Here is a 6,000-nt window from a genome sequence, read left to right as displayed (position 1 = left end):
GGAGGTAAGCTCTTTAGCTACCCATATAGGTCGGATTGGAGTTGTAGAATATTACTAAGGTTATCAGGAATTGCTCTTAAATCTGTGCGGACAGTACCAAACCCCATCCCTATCAGAATTATAGTAAAGTCAGCAATCACACTAGCAATATGAGCACATAATCAACTACAGATACATTTCAAGTATGTAGGAGAAACATATTACGGCATTACTTTATACAGGTTGAGTATCCCATATCCAAATATTCCGAAATACGGAATATTCCGAAATACGGACTTTTTTGAGTGAGAGTGAGATAGTGAAACTATTGTTTTTGATGGCTCAATGTACACAAACTTTGTTTAATACACAAAGTTATTAAAAATATTGTATTAAATTACCTTCAGGCTGTGTGTATAAGGTGTATATGAAACATAAATGAATTGTGTGAATGTAGACACACTTTGTTTAATGCACAAAGTTATAAAAAATATTGGCTAAAATGACCTTCAGGCTGTGTGTATAAGGTGTATATGTAACATAAATGCATTCTGTGCTTATATTTAGGTCCCATCATCATGATAACTCATTATGGTATGCAATTATTCCAAAATACGGAAAAATCCGATATCCAAAATAACTCTGGTCCCAAGCATTTTGGATAAGGGATACTCAACCTATATAGGATTTAAACGTATTTAGTCGCACAGCGAAAGAAAACAACAGTAATAATTATCAGACTCATGCATTAAGCACTTATCTTATTATTCGTACTCAAAAGGTAAATAGAGACTTAGTGCTGTATTACCCGTGCTCAGTAGAGTGGAATACCGGGAGACTCGCCCCGCTTCCAGGACTGATCAATACGTTGCAAACGCAGAGTGGATCCAGATGCTAATGTTGTACACACTCGCCCCGTGAACCTACAGTGAACACAGACGCCCAAGTGAACTCTGACGCACCAGTTACACAGCCGCCTATGCTGCGACTGGGTCCTTACAGAGACACAGCATCTCAGACGGAAGCGGGAAAAAAGTTTATGGCGGGAGACTCGGAGGAAACTGGTCATGAACTGGGGGGAGGAGCGACCAGGGGAGCATCTGACTCCCCACTGCTGACATCAACTCTAGGGATCGCGGCCTCATATTACCCCTGGAGCCGATGATCCCTAAGGCCTAGCGCTGGTGCATTCTAGGTGGCAGCCGCGTCAGCGACTGTTTTGGTAGTCTTCTCCCAAAACAGTGCGGCTGTGTCCGTGTTCCCCCTCTAAGCGGAACCGATGCCTTACCTTCTCCCCGTGCTCCGGCCACAGCCTGGTAACGTCTGCTGGACTTCCTAGTACATCCGACACAGACACCTGCTGAAACAGCACTGTACTCGTGGGTAAGCGTTGTTGCGACCCGGCAGGGAGTTGTTGGAGTGACTCTTTCTAAGGTACGTATAAGACTTTTTAGAAAGATCACTCAGAAAATAGGATTTTAATTACCTACTGGTAAATCCTTTTCTCGTAGTCCATAGAGGATGCTGGGGTCCACATTAGTACCCTGTGTATAGATGGGTTCCTTGGGAGCCATGGGCACTTTTAAGAGTTTAATAGTGTGGGCTGGCTCCTCCCCTCTATGCCCCTCCTACCAGACTCAGTCTAGAAACTGTGCCCGAGGAGACGGACATACTTCGAGAGAAGGAAATACACAGATAGTGGCGAGATTCACACCAGCTCACACATAACAGAAAATCAAGCAACCAGCTTGAAACAGCTGAACAACAGTACTTAACCAATTAACAATGCAGTACTCAACCAAGTAACAAAGGCAGGAAAATGAAGTGCTGGGCGGGCGCCCAGCATCGTCTACGAGAAAAGGATTTACCAGTAGGTAATTAAAATCCTATTTTCTCTTACGTCCTAGAGCAGCGGTGGCCAACCTGTGGCTCTTGAGCCTCATGCGGCTCTTTCTTTATTCAAATGTGGCTCCCGACACTCGAAGTCACGTGACCACAACAGATCCAGAAACTGCTGCACTCCAGCCAGACAGGCAGCAGCAGCACTACGGAGACTGAGAACTGAGATAGCCAGATACTAGAGGTGAGACACCCACTGGCAAACAAAGGACACATAAGGGGCTGCTGCAATGGCACGAGGTGTATTTTCGGGGGGGCTGTAGTGACACATGAGGGTCCTAGCAGGAGTGACACAGGAGAAAGCTGGCAGGAGTGACTCATGGGGGAGCTAGCTGTAGTGACATACTGTAGGAGTGTGCTAGCATGAGTGACGCAAGAGGTAGCTGGCTGAAGTGACATAGTAGGGTATGTGGAAGTGGCTTTTTAAATGTATTTTATGTTGGATCTGGCTTTAAAAATGTATTTTATGTGGATCTGGCTTTTTAAATGTATTTTATACCAGAGACGTGGCCTAGCAGACACAAGACTACACCCCATTTTTGCATGTGCGCCTGTGGCTTGATGTCTGCTCTTTGACGTGCCTAACAAGATTTTTTGGCTCTTTGTTTCTGACTGGTTGGCCACCCCTGTCCTAGAGGATGCTGGGGTCCACATTAGTACCATGGGGATGTACCAAAGCTCCCAGTGCGGGAGGGAGAGCGCGGAGGTTCCTGCAGAACAGATTGACCAAACTTTAGGTCCTCAGAGGCCAAAGTATCAAACTTGTAGAACTTAGCAAAAGTGTTCGACCGTGACCAAGTAGCTGCTCAGCAAAGCTGTAAAGCCGAGACACCCCGAGCAGCCGCCCAGGAAGAACCTACTTTACGAGTAGAGTGGAACAGATTTTGGACACGGCAAGCCTGTCGTAGAATAAGCATGTTGGATAGTAAACCTGATCCAGTGAGAAATCGTCTGCTTAGAAGCAGGCCACCCAACCTTGTTGGGATCATAAAGGACAAACAGAGTGTCCGACTTTCTGTGACGAGAAGTTCTCTCTACATAAATCTTCAAAGCCCTCACAACATCTAAGGACTTTGAGGTAATTGAGGAGTCAGTAGCCACTGGCACCACAATAAATTGGTTGATATGAAAAGCCGACACAACCTTCAGAAGAAATTGCTGACGCGTCCTGAGCGCAGCTCTTTCTTCATGAAAAATCAAGTAGGGGTTATTGTAGGACAATGCCCCCAATTCCGACACATGTCTAGCAGATGCCAATGCCAACAGTGTGACAGACTTCCAAGTAAGAAACTTTACCTCAACTTCCTGTAAAGGCTCGAACCAATCTGATTGCAGGAACTGCAGTACCACGTTAAGATCCCAAGGTGCTGTAGGAGGCACAAAGGCAGGTTGAATGTGCAGAACCCCTTTCAAGAAAGTCTGAACCTCGGTGAGGGCAGCCAATTGTTTTTGGAAGAAAATGGACAAGGCCGAAATCTGGACTTTTATGGAGCCCAGGCGCAGGCCCATATCCACCCCTGCTTCCAGGAAGAGGAGAAACCGTCCAAGTTGAAACTCCACCGTAGGAAACTTCTTGGATTCACACCAAGACACGTACTTTTTCCAAATCCGATGGTAATGTTTTGACGTTACTCCTGTCATAGCCTGTATCAGGGTAGGAATAACTTTGTTTGGAATGCCCTTCCGAGCTAAGATCTGGCGTTCAACCTTCATGCCGTCAAACGTAGCCGTGGTAAGTCTTGATAATTGAACGACCCCTGTTGCAGAAGGTCCTCTCGAAGAGGAAGAGGCCTCTGATCTTCCAGCAGTAACTCCAGAAGATCCGCATACCAAGCCCTTCTTGGCCAGTCCAGAGCAATGAGGATCGCCTGAACTCTTTATTTTGATTATTTTGAGAATCCTTGGGATGAATGGAAGTGGAGGGAACTCATACACTGACTTGAACACCCACGGAGTTACCCGGGTGTCCACCGCCACTGCCTGTGGATCCCTCGACCTGGAACAATACCATTGAAGCTTCTTGTTGAGGTGTGATGCCATCATGTCTATTTGAGGTATGCCTCAAAAACTTGTCACCTCTGCAAACCCTTCTGGATGGAGGCCCCACTCTCCTGGTTGGAGATAGTGTCTGCTGAGAAAGTCCGCTTCCCAGTTGTCCACTCCCGGAATGAAGATTGCTGACAGCGCCACTGCGTGTTTTTCCGCCCAGAGGATGATTCTTGTTACCTCTGACATTGAAGCTCTGCTCTTTGTTCCGCCTTGTTTGTTTATGTAGGCCACTGTCGTTACATTGTCAGACTGAACCTGAATAGCCTGATCTTTCAGAAGATGTGCCACTTGTAGAAGACCGTTGTACATGGCTGTTAGTGCTAGAATGTTTATTGGAAGGATGGATTCCAGATTTGACCACCTTCTTGGAAGTTTTCCCCTTGCGTGACTGCCACCCAACCTCTGAGACTTGCATCCGTGGTTAGGAGGGTCTAATTCTGAATCCCGAACATGCGGCCCTCTAGCAGGTGAGAGGTTTGCAGCCATCAGAGGAGCGAGATTCTGGCCTTCGCTAACAGACGGATCCTCTGGTGCATATGAAGATGAGATCCCAACCATTTGTCCAGGAGATCCAGTTGAAAAGACCGTGCATGAAATCTTCCGTACTGTAGAGCCTTGTAGGAGGCTACCATATTCCCCAGAAAGCAAATGCACTGATGAACCGATACCTGGGTTGGCTTCAAGACATCCCGGACCATTGCTTGTATCACCAATGCCTTCTCTTCTGACAGAAACACCCTCTGAACTTCCGTGTTGAGGATCATCCCCAGGAAAGATAGCCTCCTTGTCAGCTCCAAATTCGACTTTGGAAAGTTCAGGATCCATCCATGATCCTGGAGCAGTTGAGTTGAGAGAGCAATACTCTGTAACAGCTTTTCCCTGGAAGATGCTTTTATTAGTAGATTGTCCAGATAAGGAATTATGTTCACACCCTGCTTACGGAGGAGTAGTATCATTTCCGCCATTACCTTGGTGAACACTCTTGGTGCCATGAAGAGGCCAAACAGCAGTGCCTGGAACTGATAGTGACAGTCTAGCAGCGCAAATCTGAGTTAAGCCTGGTGCGGCGGCCAGATTGGGATGTGAAGGTACGCATCCTTGATATCCAGGGATACCAGGAATTCCCCCTCCTCCAGACCTGAGATCACTGCTCTCAGAGATTCCATCTTGAATTTGAATTCCCTCAAGTAGGGGTTCAATGACTTTAGGTTTAATATCGGTCTTACCGAACCGTCCAATTTCGGCACCACAAACAGGTTTGAGTAATAACCTTTGTGTTGTAGGAGAGGTAGAACTGGAACAATGACATTTGACCTTAGCAATTTTTGAATGGCTTCCTGTAGGATAGCACTTTCTGTCAGCGAAGCTGGCAAGTCTGATTTGAAGAATCTGTGAGGTGGGAGTTCTTGAAACTCCAGTCCAGTGATGGCTAACCTTGACACTCCAGCTGTTGTTGAACTACACATCCCAGCATGCCCTGCATCAGTTTTAGCATGGCCAAATAACAAAACTGTAAGCAGGGCATGCTGGGATATGTAGTTCAACAGCTGGAGTGTCGAGGTTAGCTATCACTGCTCCAGTCTGTACCCCTGGGTAACAATATCTTGTACCAGGGATCCAGGCATGAGGACGCCTAGACATGACTGAAATTTCTTAGTTTTGCTCCCACCTGCCCGATCTCCAGGCTGGGATGTCCACCGTCATGCCAAGGATTTTGAGGAAACAGAACCAGGTTTCTGTTCTTGAGAACCTGCGGGTGCAGGTTTTTTGGGATTTCCCCCGACCACCCCTAAAGAAAGTGGAGGGGGATTTGGACTTTTTAACTTCAGCGGTCCAAAAGGACTGCATCGCAGATGTAAGATATTATTTCCTAGTCGGTGGTGTAGCAGAGGGAAGAAAAGCTGACTTACCCGTGGTTGCCGTGGAGATCCACGCATCTAGCACTTCCCCAAACAGAGCCTGACCTGTGAAGGGTAGGTTCTCCACAGTCTTCTTGGATTCCGCATCCGCAGACCATTGGCGCAGCCAGAGCTCCCTGCATGCCGAGACAGCCATGGAAGAAGCCCTCACGTT

Source organism: Pseudophryne corroboree, chromosome 6 (assembly GCF_028390025.1).
Source record: "Pseudophryne corroboree isolate aPseCor3 chromosome 6, aPseCor3.hap2, whole genome shotgun sequence".
Lineage (NCBI taxonomy): Eukaryota > Metazoa > Chordata > Amphibia > Anura > Myobatrachidae > Pseudophryne > Pseudophryne corroboree.
The sequence above is the reverse complement of the archived record's forward strand: the minus strand, read 5'-3'. Positions refer to the sequence as shown.